Below are 27,984 nucleotides of genomic sequence, written 5' to 3' on the forward strand. Positions count from 1 at the left end.
CTTCAGCACTGTAATCATAGGATTGCCAAAGGAGTTACTTCTCTATTCTTAACCAGGACAGGTGGTAACTGTCTCTTGTATGCAAATGCATACTGTACTTTGCTTGTGGGAACCTAATCTACATAGTGAAGTGGGACGGTCTAAAGGGACTCGGGGACTGTAGTGTGCTCTATCATTTTTAGAGAGATTAATTTTCATGCAAATACCCCTGTAAGGCTTTAAACACACTTGCATCATATTATACATTTTGTCATTCTTTGTACGAATTTAACAAAGAATGAATTAGAATTATCTTATTTTTTGTGTGCTAATTGCCCCTTCTTAATTCCAGGAACTGCTGGAATTGGAACACACATTCAGTGGTCTCTTAATAGAAACCCAGTTGGTATATAAAACCCTAGCACAGATTTACAGCAATTCGAATAATGTAAGAGTATAGACAACAGCAAAGGGGCTTTAAAACTGATGTTTCTTTAAACCAGCTCTTCAACCACCAAGTTAGAAAGGAATTCATTTTTTCTACACTTATTCAATACTCTGTAACTTCATCACTGTATCAGGGGCTTTACAAAATATAATATATGACTTGTATGGTCAAATTAACAAGCAGGTTTATTTTAGACTGCAGTTTAATTATCTATGGTTATTATTCTGTTCTGTGTTAGTTGCAGTTCCACTTATGGAAAATGAATACTGTATAAAGGAGTGTTTTTTTTGTTAATTGTTTTTGCTTCTGAAAGTCATACTAGATTGCACAAAGCATGCTGGGATGTTTAAAGCAGTTATCTGCAGGGATGCATGTATAGTAACAGGTATGGATAGTAACATTTCCTTGAACCAATAACAGTAGCCAACCACAATGATTCCCATTTCAATGAGTTTGAATGTGCTTGAATATTCTACAGCACAATCATCTATATTCATTTGTGTGCAGAGTAGTGTGTATCAATATACAACAGCTAACATATGAAGGTTTTAACAGTTATCCATATCTTAGTACAGTATGAATGACCTTCACACCTATAAAAGCCGTAAGAGAGATATATAAAAATACAGTAACTTTCAGCATCCAATTAGAAAATCAATTAGAAAAAAATAATCAATTGAATTAATTACCTATTGGTTATTGATACACGGTTTGCCTTGACAGTGAAAGTTAAATCAAAATACAGTAACCGCACAGTTTGCATTAAATACAGTTCAATACACCACTGGCCTCTAAATTGAGCTGTATCCGTAAACTGCTGACAGACAGCTCTTGACATGTCCTTCCTACAGACTGTGGCTAGTTTAACTGGGTGTTCACGTGATTGCTGGCAGACACTGTGGTCTCACCATGCCCATTCTTACTGTACACCTGGGACTTTTCAACTGACATGCCTTTTTTGGTGGTTTACATAATGGAGTAGGGGGCTGCATGTATTATTTAAACAAGATGGACACATGTTAACAGCTCTGCAGAATCTGAGTTGTATCCCTAATGTAGAATTGCCAGGACTATTAGTAAAAGTAACAGAATTACATGGTTTACAAAGAGCAATATCTCAAACCACCTCACAATAACTGGGCAACCAAGACTGGTAATAACCTCTGGGGTGGAAGCTTTACAGTGGATACCAATGGGGATGTGTCCGACACATTTGGCTCTTTACAAATCCATGAAACATTATTATCTGTCAGATATGTTAGACCCTATATTATTTGCATAGTGTTTTCTGTTGCTTCTGTTCTTATTTGCTTTGATAACCATGTGTTTAAGTTTTAGAGAGGGTGCCAGCAAATGACAGTCTTTGCTTTGGTTGAAAGCATTACAATTGCTATTAATTCTTATTTCATGTGACAATCGTTTCTCCAGCCAGCGTGTTTTATGCAGCCACTGTGTTCAATTATTTTTCAATTATTTATTTCTTAGCAGACGCCCTTATCCAGGGTGACTTACAATTGTTACAAGATATCAAATTATTTTTACATACAATTACCCATTATACAGTTGAGTTTTTACTAGAGCAATCTAGGTAAAGTACCTTGCTCAAGGATACAACAGCAGTGTCCTCCACCGGGGATTGAACCCACGACCCTCCGGTCAAGGGTCCAGAGCCCTAACCACTACTCCACACTGCTGCCTGTAAATCAATGGAAAGACTATGCAAAAAGACAACAATCTTGGTCCAACTAAATGCACGGCAATTTGGGAACCAGTCATAACAATTTTTGGGGAGATTCCAATTGTTGATTTAAACAAATCCTTGCGGTTTGAGTGTTTATTTGGACCTATTTTTAAATGTTCAACACAAATGTGCCTGTCTAAATGACTTGCTTGGCTGGAAAGAGGATTTCCTCTTACAGCCGTCAAACACTCTGTACTCTGTAGTTAATTGTCTTACAGTATCGTAAGGCTTTTTCCCCTTTGAGTTTCGCCCGTGATTTGAATACTCAATGAGGATATGGCTTCAGCAGTCTCCTAACAACTGTTTTAGCAACTGTTCCTTACTGGTTACGTTTAAAAGTCCAGCCGGATGCCAGCACTACTTTGTTCAGCCTCTCAAGTTTAAATATGCAAGCCTTCAACTCTACAGGATTCTCTACAGGATAAATAGTACCATTGACTTGAGTGAGGATATGTAGAAATACAATAGTTAATTGGTTTTCCCATGACCTCCCCTTGTAAGGTAATCCCTAATTTATACAAAGACACTTGTCATCAGTAATAGATAGGGGTGTCTATGACACGTTTCTGTGTAGAATCAGGGCTGTGTAGAATATACTAACGTTAAGATATATTCATGATATGAAATTGTTACTGAATACTTGTTTCAGTTCATTTTAGACATTATCATTTCATATAATTCACAACTTCAAAGCACTCAGAATTCCAGTCTACTTCAAATATATCACATATTTTTTTTTCTAAAAGGACACTGCCCCAATAGGCCTACTGAAAAATACTGTAATGCCCAACTGTAAGTGGGTTCTGACAGATTGGAGGGGAGAATAACCAGGCAGAAATAAATAAATAATAATAATAATAATAATAACAACAACAACAACAAAAAATCCCTCTTTGACACATGACTAAATTACTAAGAACATAAATTACAAAGTCATTTTTCTAGCTTTAGCAGCAGCAACGTCCTTTATCAAATCTGAGTATTCTAAATTCTTGTCAACTTCACTCTCATCTGACAGCATGGCCAAATTTGACAATCTTTGCGCGCGCAAATATGTCTTGATCAATTTCAGTGTGTTAAAGCTGTGCTCGCCAGAAGCAGCCGTCACTGTAATGATCTGTCGGCTCATTTGTTTCCATGCATGTACTGCAGCATTTTCATAGGACTCATATTTGCGAGGTGCCAACATGATGACTTGCTGCTACAGCGTCAGGGGTGCAAATCATTCAGAGAATTGGTGTTAAACTGTTTTAAAAGTTTAGCACCAGAGAGCTTTTCAGTGTTTGCTGCTAGAGTTTTCAGTGTTTGCCGCTACAGTAAATATTTTTCACAAAATGTACCCCCATATCTAATCACACCCATATTTGTAATATTTTGTAAAAAGGAAATTCTGCCACATCTCTCTCATCCACGACAAGACTCATATAGCAGCCTGTGATTTTTATTTATTTATTTTTCTTACAAGAAATCATTTTAGATGTGGGTAGATGTAGTTTAATTGTCATTATTATTATTATTATTATTATTATTATTATTATTATTATTATTATTATTATTTAATATTATTCCATTCAGAAATAAGAGTATTTTACTGGGTAAAAACAAAAACAAACAATCGTACTGTATATCTATATACACTCTCTCTTAACACCAAAATTGCTATATTAAGAAACCTAAGACTGCAGATCTGAGTAGCCCAAACGTTTGACACATTACCGAAAAAAAGCTCGTGAATTCAGCTGCAATGAATTGTATTAATGGATTCGATTTACATTAGCTGCAACAACTGATTTGGTTTTAACATAAATCCGGGATTATATGCATCTAACCAAAGCGTTCGCATTTTTAAATCAACAAAATGTGTTTAGAAACTAGCAAAGCTTAACTTTCGTGGTAATGAAGAGGCTTGCGAAAACAAAGCAAAATATTGTTACCTGTTAAGTCTACTATTGCCCACGTACCTTGACTTTGACTTGCTAAACAAATAACTAATTGTTAACAGTGTAAAAGTATGCTGCGACATGCTTGCTACCACTTTCCCACAAGACGCGAACCTTCTCTCCTGCGTATGTGGATGAGTGTGGGTGGGTCGTGTGACTAGTCCAAATCCAATGAGAAACTACCATCATCATCTATGGTTGCTAAGGAGTAATTAAAACAACAACAACAAAAAATGTAAACATGTCTACTGGCGCCAGAATTTAATGTAGGTGGCACTATATGACGTACCCCAGATTTGCACCACTCAGCGTTTTGCGCGCACGTAACAAACACATTAAATCTCACGGCAGTCCGGTTGCCCCTACGGTGGAATTGTGCTTTGTCTAGTGCTATGCAAAGAGATGCACAAATCCAATATGCTGATATTGTTCTATACAGTACCAGTGTAATGGTGCTTTACAATTGCCTACATAAACACAACACCATTAAGCACACTGTTTATAGGCACACCCCAATGTAGTGCATTGCAGGGATCTTTATCATCGTGAGACCCATGGATAAACAAGGAGACCTTCTATTTACAATAATAAATGTGTTATGATGGTGTATTTGTTTTTCACAGTCTTATGAGTGTGGCTCTTATATTGACTACTCTTGTTTGTTGTGTCCACTAGGCCCCTTTTAATTTCCTGCTATTGACTCATATAATATATTTACCCTTCCATTGATTTGTATATACCAACCAGGGCTGCCGTTTATCTTGGAGAGAAATGTTTAGACAGCACCCTAAATGGATTTCAACTAAATAAACTGAAATATGCAGCTTTTTATCACATAATGGCTGAAAACAGTGAAGTAAATTGCTTTAAAAAAAGTACATGGATTTTTCTTTTTTTAATACACATGGAAAATGAAGTTTCTAGAGCAGCGTCAACTCAGTCTATAAAGAAAAAAGTAATAATTTTAATTTCTATTACCAGATTTAAAGCATAAAAATAACAAATGTAGCTGTGCTGTGATGTAACATGATAGAATGGTTTTAAAAGCAATCTGCTGTAAGCACCCCAGAGAAACAACAACATGCTATCTATCTTAAAGAGTAGAAACGCACAATACACTTCATGTTGAGAAATATTGCCTTTACTGGCTATTCATTGCACGCTACTCTCCAGCAATATGTAATATAAAAGAGCATTGTTATAATGACAATTGTACAGAGGCGTATGAACTGGAAATACATAAAATAACTGGCCTTGTTTTACTTGCATTGATGCACCTTTTTAAGGAAACAAACACAGCATATACAGAGATGTTTTCCGACTGTATTTAATGCAGACTATTCTTTTACGTGAACAATCACAACATATACAAACATATTCCTATCATCATGTAGATGTGACTCCAGTTAGTTGTTGATTTATGATTGCACACGCTGGATCACCACAACCTAAATACCAAACTCTGGTCCTCATTAATTGTGGCCAATTAGTTCACAAAACACAATCAGTCCATGTGACTAAAAACACACAAACCCCCTCCCCTGAATAACCTAGTTGTATAAAATGTATTGTTCGAACTGCAGACTACTACAGTTACGTGGGTGATGGGAGGAAGCAGTTTGCGGGTACTGTGAATCATATCCAGCCTCACAGAGATATTCTACCAAGTAAGCAATACCATCATATAAATCAGAAGTGAAGTGCATGCTTGTACCAGAGCAGCCAGAATGGAATGTGATGTCATCCATCAAAAAAGTCACAACAAGCCTCAGTAAAGGGGTTGGCAATGCATGGACAGCTCAGTAGCCACAGATACCTATTAAATCCTGTTAGTCTGTCAATGCCATCATCAGACTGGTCCTCAGAGAAAATGGATACATGCAATTATTTAATATTTTCGAGAACTGGACCCCATGATTTATACATTTAACAATGTTATTGGCCACCCCTGAGTGGGCTTGACTGTAGGAGGCAAACACAAACACATAGCCAATTCTTCTTTTAAACACAGCACAGTGCCTCAAAGAAATGCTTTCGACAGCACTCTTGAAAAACAATTATCATTTATATTAAGAAAAAGGACTCCACAGTACAAAACACATCATGACCTTCTTCTAGCAAGGGAGTTACAATTTCAAGCTGGCAAATATATATAAGGGAAATGCACCCGTTGTCAGTTTTATACAGAAGCTAGTTCCCTTTCAATTCGAAGATGACCACCAACAACATTAGGTGTGGGATATGCCTGCCTATTGGTAGGTATTTTCTGAGCTCTCTATACTAGAGCTGCCGATAGGCCCCTTCCTGGGATGACGCCCCCGGTCCCGCCTACTGAGCGCTTAAAACCGTCATACTAAGGAAGCCATTTCTCTTTTTTGCCTCTCAAGACGGTAAGACCCTCTGTGTTTGGTATCTGAGCGTATTGTGAAAAAAGAGCTTCGAGTCTACTGCAGTTCCCTTGCCTTTCAGGCTGAAAGTTGGCTTGCCGCTTTCATGGAATCAGTGACTCCTGATTTAGCCTTTTTCTTTCTTTCTTCCTCAGCAACCTGCAGTGAGTTGCAGGCGCTGTCGGTACACAGCTCCTGTATGTGTATTTGGGACGATGGCAGCAGGGTGTCACTGTGTACAAACCCTGCTTTCCTCCCTGATCACAGCCTTCCACATGAATCAATCTGTGGAATTTGAGTCTTTCCATCCACCTCCGTTTGCTTTGGTGCAGGCATTGAGGTGTTACGTGGATAGGACAAGAGCTCTGCGTCATACTGACCAGCTCTTTGTCTGTCACGGTATACAGACCCTAGGACAGCCCCTCTCGAGGCAGTGACTGTCGCATTGCGGACACAGTCTCTGCGGCGTATGACAGTGCTGGCTTACCCCCACCTGGGAGAGTACTACATCTTGGGGCCTCACTGTCCGATATCTGTATGCCGGCTAGCTGGGCTACGCAGCATACATTCTCCTGGTTCTACTGCTTGAATGTGGTAGATCCTTCCTTGCCTTCAATAGGCACGAGGGTCCTTGAGGTTGCATGCTTGCACCACTAACCTTTGGTTATATGGTTCTGATGCGTCCCTCGTATGCTGCCGTTCCTTCTCCCTCACGACGGCTCTGGTATACATTATCCCATACCTAATGTTGTTGGTGGTCGTCTTCGAATTGAAAGGGAACGTTTGGTTACTTACCATAACCCTGGTTCTGCTGCTTTCTAGAATCCTGATTTTTAATGAAATGTCCTTGTTGCGTACATAAAGCATTTCACAAACTGTTCAACAGTATTTATTTTTGGAATTCCTTGACATTTAACCAACCCATTAATATAGAACACTTGAAATATCCAAAGTGATGAAAAATGTAATTCTTTTCTAATTGGGAGTGAAACTGACAATCTTTACTAAGCTGCTGGGAACAGCTGCCATACAGAGATAGGGCCAATAATCCGATATATACTGTATATACATTTGCATCCTCTGAGGTGAAGCTAACATAGTACTTTATATTAAATCTGCCTGTTTGGTGCATTTAATCAGAATACCCTTTCACAACTGAATCAGGAGGTAATCACTGAAGCATAGGATAATCTCTTTGATCAAAATTCATGGCATGTTATGTATGCAGGTCTGCATTGCCTTAGAAGCAACAGAATTTAATTGACTACCTGCAATTATATACTGATTAGATATAAAGCATCTTCCTGATCCTTAGCAGTGCATTTGGTGTGAATTAACCCTTGTAAAAGTTTAACATAGTAAAAGCATAGCAATGGGTGATAAAGCATAGTGAAACCATGGTAAACCCCAGAGAGTCTCTTAAATAAATACAGCAGGCGATAGTATAGCCATGGGGAAAGCATGGGAAAACTGCAAAATTACAGGCAGATTTACTGTGGCTCACTTTTATAAGGCAAAGCACACCCTGCGATGTGGCACTGGCCACTGAAATGAATAGGATGACAATTTTTGCCATGTTATCATTTTTTATAAGCTATAAAACAGGGCTATAAAACCTTGCTGTAAAACTATTTAACGGTTAATGTTATATTGCCAAAATGTTATATGACATATTTTCATATTGGAAGCCAATTGTTTATTAGTCACATTTTTTATATAGAAAGAATGAAGACAGTGACTTTTCAAAGCAGAATTCAGATAAGCGAGACAGGAATCTAAGAACTACAGCAGCATGGGTCTCTGGGGACCTTCCCAGCAAGTTTACCCAAGCTATTGAGCTCAAGGCTGGCAATCATGTGAATCTTGCACACTGCCTCCACTGTTTTTGAAAGTCTTCGCAGTCCTGTACCAGCAGAAGTGCAATTTGAGAGGATTGTTAAATGTGCTCCAAAACGTTTCAGTCTACTGCTCCAGTAACCATGTATTTTAACAATAGTCTGAGCCAGGATGTACGCCCTCTGCAGGGTGAGCAGGTAAATTAATCAGGTTAATTAGTCCAGCGTTGGAGGGACCCATATTAAATGGTAACCCTTTCGTTCTGGTTTCTCATTGGGGTTGTGTTGGGTGAATCATTATGAATGCAACATGGCTGAAGTTAGGATCGCCTGGTAAGGTGGTTGATTAAGTGCAATAATATCTTAAACAGTAGCTCTACATTGTTGCTGCATACGTGTGTGCAGAAAGTTGCTGAGATTTTGTAAGAGTGATGGATTTCATTTCAGAAAAGGGTAGCGTGACTGTTGTGACGCATTACATGCAGCAGATGGCGATACAGAAATTAACAATGTGAACGTTTCAGGGAAAAATATATCCATATTCCATCAGCTGAAAATCAACACACGTTTTACCATAAGTCTTCTCAGATATGGTGAGACCTTTAGACGCTCCTAAAACCTAATTGATCAAAACCCATTTCTATCAGGGGGGCTCTTTTTTTGCTGCAGTAGTTGTTTATTTTTTTTTTTAAATAGAATGCAAAGGGTTAACTTTGAACAGAGACTAGAGGAGCAATTGACTGTGTCAAGATGAGAGCAGTTGGGAGTCTTTCTGGGCTACACAGTACCACGATGCACCTTTCTGACAGCAAAACCACATTAAGAAATATCATGGGCTGATGCACATGGCAAATGCTTAGAGAAACAGAAAATCGTGTCAGAACAGGGTCCTCCAGGAGGAGTTTTTATACACTCCAGTAAACACCTTGGGTCATAGTAACAATAAGGCTCAGTAAAGCCGTTCAGGCAGATAGTGAAGCTCAAAGAAAAGGTTCCCTTGTCATCAGACTGGACCATTTCATTTGGGCACGATCTCATCTTGAAGGTTATGTCATTGTGATCGATGTGGCTTCAATGCCTGAATGGGTACAGCATTCAAGGTTTATTTTATGGTAAGACTTTGATTCAAGTACGAAAATGAATCGTAGCCAGACTGAACTGCCACCAGATTCATTTATTTATCTTACTCAAAGGGAAGTGCACTAAAGTAATCAGCAGTGAAAACACTCCAAAAAAATATTCCAAACAAACACGCTTGGTAAAACAGTCCCTTAAACCAACAACTTACTGAATACCAGCTGTTACTTGGAACGAGAGAAAATGACATGCATTAATTGCTCTTTATTTTCTGTTAATCATTACCCAGGTAATATAAAATGTGACTGACGTGGGTGAAAGAGGTTGCACTGCTGTATAAATCATTTAATCATTTACTAGGTGAACTGGGTTTGTTGTTACACATTATTCTGTACCATCAGCCAATCAGCTTCCAGCTCTAGCAGGTATAGACACTAGATGCAAGTCAGTGTAGGGTGACCAGACATACCCCCTCCCCCTTTCCCATCAACTGCTCAACATTTTTCCCCAAACCTTAAAAAAAATCCCAGTCCCGGTTTACAGAGGTAGCAGACAGCACTCCTTACGTTAATTATATAAACAATGGCCAATCATATAACAAATATGACTCTAGAATAATATGTTTCACATAGGCTGTTTACGACTGTAAGTCGCCCTGGATAAGGGTGTCTGCTAAGAAATAAATAATAATAATAATAATAATAATAATAAAAATAGGTTACTATACTAAATTAAAAGTATGTAAAATTAGCAGTTGTTAGAGGTTGTTGTTCTTTTATTAGTTTAATGTGAAAACAGCAATATAATGAAATAATTAATCAGTTCAATTAAACATCTTAGAACATGATTGAAACAAAGAAATGGACTAAGGAATGCCCTGACCAGCCCAGTGTCAGACCTTTAACTAGTACTGAAGGAGGTGGTTCATAGCTAGCATCCAGCCACTGCTTCTCTATTTAATTCAGCAGCCTGTGGTGCAATCTATTACACAGAACAGAGTCTATTTAGTGGATTCTAAAAACCTTTCACAATGAGGTATTTTATAACCATGAAGGTGAAAATGCACAAAATTAAATTCCTGACCACTCAAAGTAAAATATAAAAAATGTAAAAAGGCAGATTCAATAAAAGTATGATTCAATAAATTCTGCTTAATAACTCCTGTCTTAGACGAAGATCAAGGCTGTCTGTGTTAGAGGCTGGTTAATAAGCATTGACTTTCAACAGATATGAGAAAATCAATACACAGTGCAGTATGTAAAACCCATTTACTTTTGAAAACCCCTCTTCAGTTTTTGCATAAACTGCAAATGCTGCTGACTGATTTGAGCATTAGCTACCTGTGTATCAGGGATAAAGCTCAAGGCATATGTTTACAGTTATGTATTACATTGCACATAATTCATGGGACTGCACATAATTCATTTTTAATGTACAGTAGTTTTATTTTTATTCGAACATATAACTGTAGGCAGGAATTGTTTGGAATATAGTCCAACATTGAATTGAATCAACAAATGCACAAAAGTTTGATCCTGTCCACTTAGACATTTTAAATTGTTTTAATTAGCACATCCATAATGTGGTTAATGATAAAAGAAAGAAGTCATTTTCATTATTATTATTATTATTATTATTATTATTATTATTATTATTATTATTATTATTATTATTATTATTATTATTATGAATTGTGTTGCTGTCTTTGTTCCCAGAAACTGTCCTTAATGTAATTACACTGTTAATCTGATAAAAAGCCATCTGATTTCAGGAAATATCAATTGTACAATTTCAGTGTTTGCTGTACATGACTGTATGTATAAAGCTTTTACAGACCTATTTAAACCAATGGCCATTAATCATGAAGCAAGAGACACCAAGCTCCAGAAATGCAAGCCATTTTATACAATGAAGCTGCTGTACTGGGAGTTACTGGCTTTGTGGACCAGCACTTTTGCAAATGGTCTAGCAAATTGGTTGAAATTTGAACAAGACATGTCATGATAGTATGATCTACCAATACTGCAGCGAAGCAGTAGTGGGGGAAATTATTCTATGAAATTCCTCCAAAGTGGTACAAATCCAATACTGATCTCATTTGCAGAAGTGTGGTGCTGTTCCATGGTCAACAGTCAGGCTGTTCCATGTGGTCTTCTGTATTTAAAGTGCATTGGGCTAACACAATTATTCTAGTAAATCTTACCTTATATGTATTAAAATTACTTTATAGGTCTCATATGTTCTTACTGTATATGAAAAACACACATTATGATAAACATCCATATGTTTTTTTTATTACTATTTTATTATTATTTTTTAAATATTTTTATTCTGTAGTTCTTGGTGAAGAGAAGATAGATATCTTGTTAAATGCTTAATATCTTGATGCTCTGCCTAATATAATTATCATGTGTTCCAAGCACTCATATCTTTAATTAGAATTTTTTTTCAATTCCTTTTTGTTTGGCCTTGATTACCCTCCATTTATTATGTGCCTTTGCACAGGGTTCCTAATCATGGAAGTAAGCTTCAGAAAATCCAATCAGTTCTATTTGAAATTTTTATTTTATTCTATTTTTGTAATTTGTAGCGAATCCAAACATCTGATTTTTGTCTCCGAATACATGTCAAAAAATATTGGTTTGAATATTCGGATATTTGTCCCAGCACTAGTTCAAAGAGAACTGATTGGATTTTCTGAAGCTTACTTCCATGATTAGGAACCCTGTGCAAAGGCACATAATAAATGGAGGGTAATCAAGGCCAAACAAAAAGGAATTGAAAAAAAAATTCTAATTAAAAATATGAGTGCTTGGAACACATGATAATTATATTAGGCAGAGCATCAAGATATTAAGCATTCATCACTTTTTATAGACATAATTAGAATACCACTGGGGATACTGTCTAAGTTGGGAGCTAGATGCAAAACAATTTTGAATTAGCCCAGCCACGCAATGTCTCAAGTCTCCCTAGCAGGAGAAGGTTCCCCTCCTCTGTGGGCTTGGAAATGTATGCAAATCAAAGCTTGTCTGTAGCCCCCCCAGACATTTATCACTGTTGAACATAAAGACATCTGGGGACTAGACCTCCTTTAAGACAGCCCAGTTCAGTCCATGACTGCAAAAAATTAAAACCCTTTTGTCTTTCTCAATTACATTTCAGCTAAAGCTTCACGATGAGCAGTAACACGATTTCAGAGTAAATGCAATGTTGCCGTATTTAATTAAAAAACATCAGAAAACAAGAAAGAAACATGCTATGAACAAGCAAGCAAAAGCCTGGTAAAGTCACAAGTGTGGAGAAGAAAAGAATCATGTACCAGTCACTTATTAAATCAGATATTGTCTGATATCACAGTTAGACACTAGGTACGATTTAGCAATACCTTTTGGTACTGTACTGTTACAGAACAAGCCTAGGGGAACAAAGTAATGCATAAAATGCCAATAGGAGGTGCTGTTGACACCTATATGTGCACATCACATGGTTAATTAACTATAAGCCATGTGACATGGGTTTCAACAGTGCATCCAGGGCATGTCATTGTGCTTTCCCCAGTACCAAAATTAGGCTCTCTGTGTTGGCTACATAGGTCACAAGGTCACAGGTCTATACCCCTTTATATTGCAATAATATATTCCTGGATCTCTTAACTGGTTACTATGAACAAGAGCCAAATAAATAATAACCTTTGACATATAATCAAATACAACTCCAGTATATTTCTTTTCATAAAAATAAATGTCAAGCTGGATGCCTCCACGTTTGGATTGCTAATCGCCAACGCTGTTGTGGACAGATCAGTACCAAGGCTTCCATTGAACTCTTTCCCTTACAGCCACGTATACCTTGCTTTCCTGAGAGGTTGCTATAGATTTCTACCTGCGGTCAGCTGTGGTTGCTATGGATTTCTACCTGCGGTCAGCTGTGGTTGTTATGGATTTCTACCTGGCTACTTTCATAATGCTAAGTAGACTTTCATATGTAAGAGGAATTAATTACTGTCATTTGTTTGTTTGGATAATAATTATGCAGCGTGTCCTTCTGTACATTAACATTTATTTCTTCAGAGGTTCCCCAGAGAAATAAAAGCTTATTGAGTTTTTTGGATAGAGCCAGGATCAATAACTCTGCTGCTCCTCAACAAGTGCCAGATGAACGCAGTCCTTCATTCAGAAAGCAAGGGGATGTCATCTGTCTTTGACATCTCCTCCCAAGACCACCATCTCTAGTATTACTGCACACAGAGTTGTTATCCTACAAAAGGACTATAATGTCAGTTTTAGTATTTGAAGCTTAATTCATTCTAACATGAATAATTCACTTACAAAATAGTTACTGTTGAAAAAGCAGAACCATTTGGAGGCAGATGTCTGGCCAATTATGATGTCAATGCCAAGCTCTCTGTTTTCAAGAAATTCATTTGTCAGCCCTGTAATTTTGTTCAGTTTATCTGCTGGCCTAACCCTTTTGGAAGATCTCCACTGTAAAAGAATAGCAAAATATAATAAAACAAACTGAAAAGATGGTAAAGCACAGGTAAGCATTATAAAGCTTAGAGAGGTATGGTAAAGCAAATGATAAACACGGCAAACCATGTTAAACTGAGGTAAATGCGTACTATAACCATGGGGAAAGCATGCAGAAACTGCACAATTACCATACCGAGTTACCCTGGTAAACTTTTATAAAACAAACAACTGATTACTGGTTTTCAAAAAGAGAGCTTTCTAAAAGAGGTGTTTAGACCCTCCACGGTTCATTAAAATATACCCCCTTATCTTTCACATCCAAAGGAGCTGTGTTTTACCTGTAAATGCACTTATGTACTTACAGTATATTTAAGAAGCAGTGATGCAATGTTATAGCTTAGTCATAATAGAACCCCCAAGAATAGACTAGACTGATCTTCCATAACATAATTTAGCCCTCTATGGTATGGTTTAAACATACACATTAAAAACTATTGGTTTTTTTTGTTGTTTTTTTTAATTTAGTCGTTGCCAATTATTTTTTATTATTTATAATAATAATAATAATAATAATAATAATAATAATAATAATAATAATAATGTGGTAGTAGTACTTATTATTATATGTGTATTTTGTCCAGCCTTAACGTCCAGTTGATTTATTTAATTACAGATTCATTATATATGTGATGGCAGTGAGAATGATGACATCAGCCCTTCCTCACAGGCACATGACCCAGCAGACACAGCATGTACTCGGGTCTCCTCGAAATGACAATGAACAACCTTTGACATCCACAGGTCTTACGGCAAGACTAAAAAATCAGCTGTAGATGATGTTGATTTGAAACGTGTGAAATGGCAAGTTAACAGGTCTGTGCACTTGCTGAGCACATCCAGAAACGCATGTTGTAAACGTACAATGTAGGTTTAAAAATACATGTTCATATTTTAATAATAATAAAAAAATACATACAAAATATGTGTCCAGATTCATGTTTATGAGACCTAAATCAATAAACATTAATGTTGTAAATAATGTTCTGTTGTATTTTTTATGGTGTGTACCATAGAGGGTTAGCTTAACTGGCACCCCAACCCTCTTCCATCTGAAGTGAAAATGAATGTCAACGAATTAATAAAAGGTTCAGATTGGGCAATAGAGGAGGCTTGGGGTTTGGATCATGCTAAATCCACCAAGAAAAATAAATCAGTCACACTTCTCCCTCATCTAAAGCAGTCAGGGATCTAAAATGTCTGAATGTGGTAGAGTCACATCATTCTGTAATTGAAAACTGGGCACTTGGAGAGTTATCAGCTAATAGATGGGCCTGTTGCCATGTTAATGTAATATACTTGATAGAGAGGAAGGAATCTTATCCAATTACAGGTTTACCACTGCTATGGTGGTATAGTGCCAGATTCCAGTGAAAGTTCTTATAAGGGAGATGGACATTGTACTGTAAGATGAATGTTTATAAGTGTAAAATAAAAATGATAAATGCTGTACAAAGAGGCTATTTTTATATTTGTTGGTAGTTATGCTAGAACAGCCTTATTTAAAGAGAACATTAGGGAGTGTTTCACCTGTCATACATTTTAATGTGTGAGGCATGGGTGTCTAATAAGACTTCTGACAGGCCTGGTGCTCACCAGTGGAACTGAATTACTGTACCAAGTGACAAAACAGTCAGTGTGGAAATACATTGTGAATTAATGGCCAAGTCTGTCACTATATAATAAAACGTGAATGAAATAGCGTTTTCTATTTATATTTTACATTACATTTTCAGAGATTATTTCTATTTCAAATACTTTTGGGAAAGGAAAATTGTTTTAAAAAAACAATTTTGTTTTTAAAAAATAGAAAATGATTTTTTATACCAATTTTACTTTTACTTCTGAATACAAATATATGATATGCATGTGGAAACATGTTTACTTTCATCGGTGTGTGGGGGGGGAGGGTATTAACCGTGACACTAAAAAACGTCTGCTATTGCTGGGTCAAGTAATAGAAATAATGATTTAAATGTGGATGTAGATAGCAGGTAGGACAAACTATAAATAATGTAACAGGGTTACAGTTTACATTGCTACCTTTTAGATAACATAACAACACTGTGCTGTAGTGCAAATTCTTTGGAAGAGTTCCAACACATTTAAAGTGTTCTTCAGTACCTGGGTTGAGGCAGTACTGGCATGTTCTGTTCATTGTTATGGAAAACATACACAGCAACAAAACGAATAACACACTGGTACAAATTTTAAAGAAAATGAGGGGTCCATGCTCATATGGAGTAACCCATACAACTATTGATTTTTGAATTTATGGACAAAAACGATGTCATAAGTTGAATTGCATTTACAAGTACATAAAACCATTCTATCTATTTATTTATTTTTGCTGCGGGGGGGATTATTTTGGGTTGCTCTTTTATAGCACAGGCTGCATCAAACACAGTTAATACTGGAAAGCCTGAAGTGTATTGTATGAAAACTATCTGGTGCAGCTGTAATTAGAAATGCTGGCTGCTCTACAAAGACAGCTCCTGATTCCTCTCTGCTCTCTGCAGCTGAACGGCACCCCAGGGGTTTCCTCCTCAGGGAGCCTATTTTAAGTTGCTACAGTCCCTGAGGCAGGAAAGGGTAAATTAATCATTTACAGCATCATCTGGTGTAAATAACAGATGACAATGTGCAAACACGCCTTGTTAAAAAGAAAAGCCTGTTTCAATATTAGTGGAAATTATACTGATACAATATGCAGCTTAAAGGGGAATTCATATTAACTGTAAAGAAGGAGAAGAAGAAGATATAACTAGTGATGTGTCAAGCAAAAACAATACTCAGTAGAAATATAAAATAGCAGTAAGGAACCTACTATTAAGAGTAAATTAAGTGTTGGAAAAAGAAACTGGGGTGTGCATTTTTGCTGAAAATGTATTAAAAAGCTGCTTACACAATTTCTGGTCATCTTAAACCTTTTTGAGCATTAATACCACAGGCTATGCATGAAACACCTCAGCTGTATTGGTTAATACACCCCAAACCAGCTACAGTACAAAATTGGTAACCAGTATCCATGGTGTGTTATTTTAGCATAAAATCACACCAAATAAAAGGACAACTAAAGTATAACTCCCCCCTCTGGGAATAGAGTGGGATTAAAAGACACTGTGAGATACATTATTTCATATTTCTTCCACTCTGAATCCCATAGTAAATCTCTATATTTGGTTCACACGTACTTCCAAGACAAAGGGACTCAGGGGAATAAAATGATCATGTAAACCCCTCCCCCTCCCCCCGACACTAGACAGAGTTGTACCCAGGAAGCACATTCTCCCAAAGCAGCAGTGAGACGGGTGCTTAAAATGAGGAATTAGATCGGTTTAGTACAACTAATAGGTACCGCTTCGCTATACATTATTTTGTAATTATGATAACTAATTTTATTGTATTCTCAGTAATTATTTTCTGAACAAATCTCTATAATATTTCAATTGGCATAATCCCCCCCCATCCTTCTTCTCACAGACAGAGTGCTTTGAGTAGCTGCCTCGCACTTTATTTTCAAAATGTTAGCAAGCATGCATTGCAGGAGCTGCAGAGAGTGAGAAACAAGCGATGGAGAGAGGTGTTGGGTACTGATGGTATAATCAAGCAAGACAGAGGAGATGAAATGTTAAACCCCTTACACAGCTGACACACTGTGCTAATTATAGAAGCAGAAGCACAACACACATCAGCTGATAAAACAAGCTGATCATTATAAGCGTGTATATAACGTTGAATGCCAGTTTCTATGATTTTAATTTTCTGTAACTGAAAATCATCTTCGTTGCACATTAATGGAAATGTTTCCTTTTAATCCAGGGTATAATCTGCTGTATAAAAACAACGCATATCACAGCGTCACCTATTTGAAATGATATAGCACAACCATCTCATTTACTTCAGTGTCACAAAAGAAACTTGGCAATAAATAAGCGCTACACATTATTTAAAGAGGTTATTGCTCAAATAATTCCATACATCTTGCTTGTCACATTCTCACATTGAATACATTGGTCATAATGATCACAATGCTGCAGCAATGAAAGGGCACTCAAAAAAACTGTAGCCTTGTTTTCCTTTTCCTGCAAATAGAGACATTATTTCATTGTCATTTTTTGTGTATCAGAGGATAACTTAACATTTTTTAAAAGCATAAGAAACTTTGAGAATGTTCTGTTCAGATATTTAGTCAATATTATTTCATTTAAATATCAATGGTACAGTATTATTATTTATATCAAAGTATATAGTTTACATTTGTATAATTTAATATGCTCTAATACACCATAACTGTGTAAAATTAGCAATGCTTACAGTAGCTGTGCTGTCAATTAAAAAGTGAAAATAACACAATTAAGCGGGAGCCCAAACACCAACTTTGATGTTTGTCTCAAGTGCCCTCTCATACATAACAGCTTTTCATACCCATCAAGAGAATATAAAACTCTAAAACTATAAAAATCTGAAAACAGTCCAACAGCTTTCTCTAACAAGCCGTTGTGGGTGCTGATGCGCCAGGGAGGCAAAATAAGCTGATCCCTGGAGCCAGCATTACACTTCAGCCATTAACACCAGACAGAAGGATATCTACATCATCATATGGAAGGAAACGTAAATGGATGGAGACACATATGGATCACATTAGTTTACTGTAAAGCTACATCTTAGTTGGTGCTTATCTTGGCGAGAGCCGAGTTCAAATCAGCATGAAGTTTTAACATCTACTCTCGTGTCACGGAAATCATCCTATTTAACCCAGCCACTGCTGCCAAATGATAAACAAATACCCGAACATTACACAATAAAAAAAACACAATAGAAGGCTTTTAACTGTGTTATTGAAGCATCTCTGGAAGGCCAGGTTGAGTTTTAAAATGCTGCTACCAGATGGCTATTGAATTTTCTCGTCTTTCGAACTCCCTTTGTGTGTATTACCAATCTCTCCATTTCATTTCAGCATGTCCATAGGGATCAAGCAGTTAAGTATCAAATTAAATATCATTCAAAACGCTGTAGCATTTTAATGTGTACCAGGGTGCCTCTCCTTATGGAGATAAAAGCATTGAGTATGCAGTCTGCATCGTCAGACACACTCTTACAGTCTGATCACAAAGACTAGTTAACTGTGTGTTTGCTTTAAGACAAAAAGGAAAGAAAACAGAAAGGAGAGCTGACCAGTAAACCAAGGATTTTGTACAGAAAGCTTCAAGGTCCCTTTTTTCAATGTATATCTGCAGTATGCCTCTAGAATCATGGGGGGCAGCAGTGTGGAGTAGTGATTAGGGCTCTGGACTCTTGACCGGAGGGTCGTGGGTTCAATCCCCAGTGGGGGACACTGCTGTTGTACCCTTGAGCAAGGTACTTCACCTAGATTGCTCCAGTAAAAACCCAACTGTATAAATGGGTAATTGTATGTAAAAATAATGTGATATCTGTATAATGTGAAATAATGTATAATGTGATATCTTGTAACAATTGTAAGTCGCCCTGGATAAGGGCGTCTGCTAAGAAATAAATAATAATAATAATAATAATAATAATAGCTGGTTCGGTAATATTTTAAAATAATGGCTGAAACGTATTTATGTTAATGCTGTTTTAACATGTGAATAAAAAAAACCATTAAGCTTAAGTTTAAGATTCAGAAAAAATGTAACAATAATTTCAATAATCATATACATATTAGTGTTTTAAATATGATAGACCATAGGCGACAGGGTTATAAGTGAGGCAGTTGTACGTACCAACTGTATGTAACACTTTACTGGAAGGATCAGACTTTCTAATGGCAGTATCAGATTGTGAGACGTGGCTCTCTGTCTTTACATTCGTCCATCTGTATGTCACGCCTACATTTTACACACATCTTTAGAACACAAGAAGTTATTACACCAGTGGCGCTGGTAGCCCCAAAAAATGAGGAGGCAGAAAAAAGTAAGAGGGCTTGAGGTCCCCTTAAAACCCCAGCAGCAGTAGAATCTTATTATTGTATTCGGACAGACAACACTTTTCATATTATTATTATTATTGTTATTATTATTATTAAAGGTGACTTACAGGTGCTACAGGGCAGTACAGGGTTACAGTGCAAGATTAATATTTAAATACAGTATAGTTTACAATAAGTACCAATTGGTCGATTGCAATTAATCACATTGGGTTAGAATCACAAAGAAATGTTCTCCAAATTGTCATTAGCATGTTTTTTTTTTTTTTTTAATAGTTACCAATCCAGAAATCAACACCTCAAACATTTAATTTAGCGGCTTGTGATTAGTCTAAGAAATGCAAATTATGTTTTTGTCTTGAAGAGAAAAAAAAAACTTCCCTAATGACGATTTGGAGTAAATTGCTTTGAGAAATTATGTCAAGAAGGAAGCTAATCCTGTTGTGCAAATAATAGATTTCCACACATTTTAATTCAGAATTCCAGGCATCCTAAAAGTCATTTGAATCTGAATGGAGAAAATAAATCATAACATTTTTCACATCCCTACATCTATGATCGCAGAATTAAAACAGGTGTAAACAGTTGATTTTCTATTCCAAGTCATTTGGAGCTTATTATTTTTACCATTCTGACTATAAAATCTACATGTAGTAGAATTGATAAAATTCCATTTCATGTCATACTAATACCTTAGTTGGAATAAGCACATCATAACTTTTCAATAAAATATGAACCCATTTTGGACTTGGAGATACACATACATGTCCAGCATCACAATCTTATACTATAGATTACGAGGCTGTAACTAACTGATCGTGCACACACACACACACACACACATTATATATATATATATATATATATATATATATACATAAAATAAGGTTAAATATCTTTACATCAATAATGTATTCCAATTTAGAATTTTGAAATACACATTAAGTTAAGCTGAGTAATTTTATTTATTTTTGATATTGTGTACATTACCATAGAAAAGATACACCAGGGTGCGGAGTTGAGACGGCACTGAGTTATTTTTTTTTTTATGTGCAAGACACTGTTTGAGCAGAACAGACGGAAGGAATACAAATATATTCAACGCCGTCTTGGATTTCAATAGTTTTTCGGAGAGGGGTGGATAATGTACAGACGTGTCATTTTGTGGTTTTCTGCAGTGTTTACAAACCACTAAAAAGACATTATTTGAAGTGACAAAGTTGGGGTGAGTGTGCATTGACAGATTCCCCAGTTTTGTTTTCATTTAGACAGCAGTTTATTCCAGCTCGGAGACGAATGTAGCTTGACATGTTATATTCTTCTCCATGGGCATTTCTCACATTTCCACAGAGATCCCTGAGTATTTTATAAAGATGTTCTTAAGCTAATTGTTCCTCATCCAAACTGATATGTCTTCTTACTACTTTTGGGATTTTTTTGCTGGTAATTGGTAACTCAGTTTTATAGTTACTGTACATCTGTAACTGTAAACAAGATGGCTGCCGTCCAATTCTGTGAGGCAGCGCAGTGATATTTAATATGTGACAAGGCTCCAACTGTCCTTATCCATCCAATATACGGACAGCTGGAACCTTGCTCGACCAATCACATTGCTTGCTTCATGTTCCATTGCCAGACCTGGATTTTATATACATATATACACACGTCAGTCATGTTTTACTGCCCTTGTATTAAGAATAAAATCAATCCCCATTATAGATATGTAAAAAATGAATGCATTTGCCCATCACACGCAATCACCTGACAAAAATTCAGCCAAAACAAAACAAACGGAACAAGCTAGGGTAATATAAGAGTTAATCATTAAACAGTTTTAGATACTGTGATATGTTTTTTTTTTTTTTTATCTATGATCTTTTGTTGCTTTTGTGCATTTTCATTTGCAAGTGAACTGTGACCTTATCGAGCACTATATTCTGCAATTCCGGAAACTGCGTTGCTGTTGTTGTTTAGTTTTTTTACTCTGTTGGTTTTGTTAAATTGCATTGCCTTTTACGTTTTACACAGTTCTGTGCATGGATAACATTTAGATTTAATTTTGCTGTTAGGTCGTTAATGGAAAATGTTACATACCGGTACAATACGTACCGGATTTAAAAGTATGTACTGTATTACAGTTAACGTGTCATCTCTTTAGTTTTGGCAAGTGATATTTTCGTTATCATATCGTTCTGAATTAAAATACTACTACTGTTAAAAAATATAGTACTGTACCAACAAAACCAATGCAGTACATCTAAATGGAAGCCTTATTTTAAAACACATTGTCCATTTTACATGGAACACAAAAATGATACAAGGGTTGGAATGGTCCCAAATGAAATAATCAGATATGCGTCACACATGTTTAACCATCACTGAAGTCAACATTTTATAGGGTTGGATATGTGAGTGCAGACCATATATATATATATATATATATATTGTAAAGGAGACGCTCGCCACACAGGCTCTCTCTGGCTCTTTTCCCTTCAAAACACAAAACACGACCCAACACACAGGAATTGAAAGAAAAAGCACTTCAGCGCACTTTAATTTTTACAAAATAAATCAAAAACAAACCAAAAACCTAACTACATACAACAGGAACCTAATTCTAGAAAGCTGGACAGCTAAGATGTTTGCTGGCTGGAAAACACACAGTTTTACAACAGAAAAGGAACACACAGTTACCTTTTTTTAATACGATTGAGTACCTCTTCAATCAGGCTCCTTCACACAGCAGCCCTGAAAGGACTGGCTGCTATCTTTAAATACCCTGCACCTGGCTCTAATTTACAATAAAAGCCAGGTGCAGTTGATAATTAATTAATAAAACAATTAAACAATTACGTTTTTGGCAAGGAGGATATTAACTCCCTCCCTGCTGTGTTACACTATATATATATATATATATATATACACACACACACATAAGTACAAAATAATTAAGACTTTTTTTATAAGTACTGGCATGCATTCAGAACATTGTAAGTAGAAAAGTACATATTGTCAATATCTTCTGCAACTTAATTCAACAATGGGTCATGTAATATGGAATAAGAACATTGATGTTTCCATCCCAGTGTTAAAACATTTTATCATAATCAACATTTAATGCATAGTACTCAGGGGAATCATCCTGAAATTAACAGAGAATGTCAATACTTATATGCAACATTACAGTATATATCATTTTAATTTAAGAAAATACACCCGAATGCCTTTGTATTTATCATACCAACTCTGACTCCAATCATGTAGAGTGCATAAATGTGTCCCCAGGCAAAAGGAAAAGGTGCTGTTGAAGCAGAAAGGTTAATAGCATGAATGCAAATAACTGCCCTTTCTGTCTCTGTGGAATAGTACAGTGTAGGTATGCTGTGATTTATTAAAGCCATAGCTGTTGGCAATCACCAATCAACTTTCCATTTCATTAAAATTCCCATAGAAGAAAATGAATAAAAACAGAGGTTACTACATTTCTTGTCTTTTGTCATTTTTTTTTCTCATCCACTTTTAGAGTTAGGTTTAGGGTTAGGGTTAGGGTTAGGGTTAGGTAGCACCTTAGCATTCACGGTGATTTACAAGTACAGGCTGATTCTTTTACTTCTTTATGCAACACTTTCACAGTACAGTGATAGGCCTACATACATCACTCGTCACTGTAAAGCTGCATGTCGTGCTGTCACCAGTGTCCTGTATGGTGGTGTGGCGCTAAAACTGTAGATCAGTTGAGATCGTGTCTTGCTACTGATACCAAGGAAACTCTATTTTGAAATGTAGTGTCAGTCTAAACTGAACTAAAAACGTCCAGCTCTTCAGAAAAAAATAAGAAACACAGTTCATTCTCGTTAATACGAATTTCAAGGGACCAGCAAAAATGTGGCTAAGCCAAATACATACTGACAGTTTTTATTGAAGTTACAGCAACACTGAAATCAAATTCAATTACACAACAATGAAAAGTAACGTACATTTAAAAGCATTGTGTATGTTATTGAAAATACATTTGGAAGTGAACTTTGAAAAAGTATACACTGCAAATGAACTGCACTTGCAATCCGCTTGTCCCATTCCGATTAAGGGCATCTGCAGCAACATCTTTCTTTTTCTGTATGGTGGGGCATTATCCACAGCTTTCAACACCTCCGCTTTTATAAACAACTCAAAGTGCATCAGGGTCTGTCGTCCCAAATCTGGATGAAAGTTAATGCATTTCCCAATGTCTTTTACACTCAGCTGTTCGGACTAGAGCAATTCGTTTTATTCAAATTATTTCTTAGGGCTCCAAAATAATTTGCACTAACAGGAAATGTGTGTTATGTAAATTCATATTATAAGAAGTCATTTACAATAAGAGACTGCTAAATTTGGCAAGGACTGTGTAGAAAAGTCATAGTATCAAGAAATGTGTGTAATCCGAGTTTGTTTTAATGACAATTCTCTGTATTTGTAAATCTCTCCTGATATTTTGTCTTCAGGGTGACTATATTAAAACACAGCAGTCCAACCCTGTATTCACATTGTCTGTACTCTGAAGGATGTGATAAATAGGTTTTATCAGGTTTTATGCAATCTCATAAAACTCTTAACAGGCTGACAAAAATAATTACACATGGTACAGTGTGTGCTGAGAGAGCATCTTGGTGCATTAGACTACTCAGTGCAAGAGCTTGATGGAAAGCTCAACAGTGTACAAGAGTACACAAGGTCAATCACCTCATCTGCATAGACCATATTGCACTTCCTCAGAAACATATCATTAATTGGAGGAATTTGGCAGACAAAATTCCCTGTATAAACGGCACACATATTTGCATCTTGGGAAACTGGGTTTCAGTCCCTCCTTGGCTATAGAGGCTGAAAGGATGTTTTCAACAAATGCTCATGTGTGAAATGACTAATTGAACAGAATCTGGCATTCACTTCCTTCACAATTGTGCAGAAGCTTCAAGACAAAAGGACAAGACAGGGGGTGGGTTGTGACAATGATCTAATGAGACTTGGGTTTTGATGAACTGGTTGGGCAGAAGTTCCCATCCTTATTTACCCACAATGCCATTTTTAAACTTAATGAGCAAGACATATAAAAACACATCCGAACAAATAATATTACAAGGCACTTCATCTTCCACAAAGAAGGGGGTCAGAAAAAAACGCTGTGTTTTGAAAATGTTCTCGATATAACATATTACCTCAGTATTGATGAAATTGGAAAAATTCAGCTCCCAAATTATTTTTAAATTTAAGAAAAAAATACCCCCAGAATACTTGAAATGGCCTGTTTTAATTTAACATATTACTCAACAACTACAAAAGAAAACATAAAGCAGTTTGACAAATATAGTACTTAAAATACATAACACTATAGCACATGTTTTTAAAATGCTTGACACTATAGCACATGTTTTTAAAATGTCTGGCACTATAGCACACGCTTTTCTGCAACTGGGCTGTACCTCAGACGACTGAATTGTTTGCTTTTCAAGTGTATTCTCAGATATGTATTCTATAATACATACAAACTGTACAGGGTCTCTGTGTTGAAAGACAGTTTGCATAAGAAAGCAGTTGACAGTGTTTCCATATTGAAGACTACACATATTACTGGTGTTTCAAAAGGAACAGCCTTAAAGGTGATTTATTTACAGTATGGGTCATTCTGGTGAACAGATGTTGAATAGACTTCAGGTATTTGAGTTGGAAATCATTGAAGAATTGTCATGTTTCCCCAGAACAACTTAAACACTTGTTTGTCATACAGCTCTACTGTCCTTGAAATGACCTGCCATTACTCGTGTCAAGAAGTCAGATGATGTATGTTCTGTGGATTGCTCCATGATCTAGTTAGCACTGGCCAATGTATTTAGTCCTGCAGACCATGTCATTGTCTTCAGATGATTTCTTCAGGGCTGATATGACTTCAGCAACGACTCTTCCATTTAGACCCTCTGGAAGCAAGTTTGGACTTAATAGAATTGTGACTATGTCAGAGTGTTCATTGGATACATTCCTAAAATCTTTATTGGAATACCTTTTAGGGGTTCCCAGTCAACCCAGCTCAACACCAACTCAAACCAAACCTAAAAAACCGGACAAATCAATTTAAATAAAAGTCATAAACATCAAGCTTGCAAAAATAACTCATTGTTAACGTTGAGTGAGAAACCTCATCAGGTTGTCTTACAGGTGTTTCTTAATTATATATACATTTGTTTGAATTACATAAACATTTGTTTGAAAAAGACTCAAACCTGTTCAAAGCCTTCTATTATAAGGAACATTCTGCTTTCATCAGTATCTGTCACCATTTATACTTCCTGGTACTCAATTGACGGCCCATGGCATTTAGCCACCAAGGTCCTTCTGAGTGGCCCTTTAGCTGACCCATAATTGTTAAAATGAATATACATACTGTTAAATATTATCAACACTGCAATGATAACACATACTAATTACTCCAGCACAGACACAGTGTGACAGGTTTATCAAGGTATTCATGTTAAACGTTATAGAGCAAAATTATTGTTGGTTTTTTTTTTGTTATAAAAGGGACTAAAACCATAATATTATAAAATAAGTAATAAATACCTTATGATTTGTATGATCATCAGATATTCCTGCTGTCAGAAAGACCAGACAGTTCTTCAGTGATGTTTATCAGATCTTTATGAAGATACATAAAAGCACTGAATAGCAATATTAACTATATTAAACATCACTGTGCAACAAACAAAACAGTGCTGTACTTGGCAATGTACCTTATTAGGAAATGTGGACATGCCTGCTGCTTCAGTCAATAGAGAATCAATGGCAGCAGTGCTCGCGGTGTGCTCCTACTTGGTGTGGGTGGCTGGCTCGATCCCCTGCTGTCTATTGTTCTTTGCATTCCGAGAGGTCATCTATTTATTTTTATGGGAAACGCCATGCCTAATATGGATCTGCTTCTCAGTATTTTTTTTAACTCCTCTCCTTCTAAAGATTGCATGGTACTTACATTGCTCTTTTCACTGCCCATGTGTCATCTGTTGTAAACCTAAAGATCCACTCTGAACAATGGCCTCTTTGTTGAAAGAGGATTTGGAGAAATCTTGGACAATGACTTCAGTTTTGCTCAGAAACCTGAATCTCATTTTTTGCTACAAAGATGTTCTTTTGCAAGCATATGATTCTTCACCAGTGATGAGCCCAAGCAAGTCACTCCATTGTAAATACTTATCATGCAAGATTTGGATCCTCATCTTTGCAACAATACAATATGTAGAACTCCGCCTACATTTCCTATTACAGTAAACCCTGCTTAATATCACTCCTGTTAATGTCACCCTCCACCTGTTATCAATGGCTTGGCCACAATCTTATGGGAGCTTGACCACATGGTGTTGTGGTGACGTCAGGCCCGGATGCAGACAATAGTGCTGGGATATGAAATGCACTGATTTCATAATAAATAAAAAGATTTAATAAAACACAAAACACTGAACAAAACAAAAGGCACGTTGGCCAAAACAAACAGACAAACAAACAGTGGACGACCCAAACAAGTGTCGTGTGGGACCCGCGCGAGTAGCAATTGTTATTCCTTTGGCTTTTAATTATTTATCTCTCTCTCCCGTTCTCCATTGCAAACACCCAACCTGTGTGCGTGAAACACTGACTCTTTTATGCAGCTGTACAGAGACTTGATTGCTAATCAATCATTCAATTAAATCTCAGCACAGTCTACACGTGAACTACTTTGTGCACTTCCCGTGCCCACATACTAATACACATTTTGTCTGGACATGAAGTGATTGTGCAATCCCTGTGCCTAAATACAAGTATACATTTTAAATCACTCATGCTACATAGCCCACATTATACCCCGTGCACCAATAAATACACACCAACAATAATACACCACATAAAACATAAAACACAAAAAATACACACAGTGGCAGGGCACCCCACCATCGGGAGACAATCGATACAAGTTCCTGATAATATCACTTTGATTATTATCACATTATGGGTAATACTAATCAGATGGATCAGTCTGATTTCCACCTAACTTAATTTCAGATTGCTTATGGTTTTAGTTATTACATTGTAT

At 36.5% G+C, this 27,984-nt stretch overlaps 1 protein-coding gene across 3 annotated transcripts in view; it reads right to left on the reverse strand.

The window, feature by feature from the left end:
- LOC117403553 (transmembrane protein 8B-like) overlaps positions 1–27,984 on the reverse strand; it is an 89,719-nt gene that overhangs the window by 59,596 nt on the left and 2,139 nt on the right. Inside the window, exon 1 of one of the 3 annotated variants that reach the window (XM_059006805.1) lies at positions 4,130–4,255. The exons of 1 other annotated variant lie outside the window; for it this stretch is intronic. The gene's annotated coding sequence lies outside the window, so the exon portion shown is untranslated. Of the gene's footprint in view, positions 1–4,102; positions 4,256–27,984 lie in introns of those variants that run through there. One more of the 3 variants, XM_059006856.1, reaches the window with a different exon arrangement.

This window comes from Acipenser ruthenus, chromosome 1 (assembly GCF_902713425.1).
Source record: "Acipenser ruthenus chromosome 1, fAciRut3.2 maternal haplotype, whole genome shotgun sequence".
Classification (NCBI taxonomy): Eukaryota; Metazoa; Chordata; class Actinopteri; order Acipenseriformes; family Acipenseridae; genus Acipenser; species Acipenser ruthenus.